The sequence below is a fragment of the Penaeus monodon genome, chromosome 15 (genome assembly GCF_015228065.2).
Source record: "Penaeus monodon isolate SGIC_2016 chromosome 15, NSTDA_Pmon_1, whole genome shotgun sequence".
NCBI classification, from domain to species: Eukaryota; Metazoa; Arthropoda; class Malacostraca; order Decapoda; family Penaeidae; genus Penaeus; species Penaeus monodon.
In genome coordinates this window covers 37,753,081-37,753,351 of record NC_051400.1, presented here as the reverse complement: position 1 = coordinate 37,753,351, position 271 = coordinate 37,753,081, and the positions used below count along the sequence as shown (strand labels likewise).

General features: G+C 43.2%; 1 protein-coding gene across 2 annotated transcripts in view; it reads right to left on the bottom strand.

Annotated features, from left to right (window-relative positions):
- LOC119582015 (ecdysone-induced protein 74EF-like) overlaps window positions 1–271 on the bottom strand; it is a gene marked incomplete at its 3' end in the record, with an annotated part of 261,423 nt that overhangs the window by 126,113 nt on the left and 135,039 nt on the right.

The following is a 271-nucleotide window of genomic DNA, read 5'->3' as shown; positions in this document are numbered from 1 at the left end:
TGTCGCAAGCATCCGCCATTCGCCAGAGATACACCAAACGTCAACGGGGAAGAGATAAGGATGACGTCACGCACCCAATCGCTTCCTCGACGAACGCCATACACGAACGCCAATCACGACTAGACTCAGGAATCCGACGTTTTATTCGCTTCTGAGAAGTATGTCTCGGCGTCTGTGAGAAATGCGCTTTCTTGACGTTCGTTGGATAAAATGTCTTTAAAGAATGGAGGATTTATTTTTTAATTTAATATTCTGATATCATTTATTATCA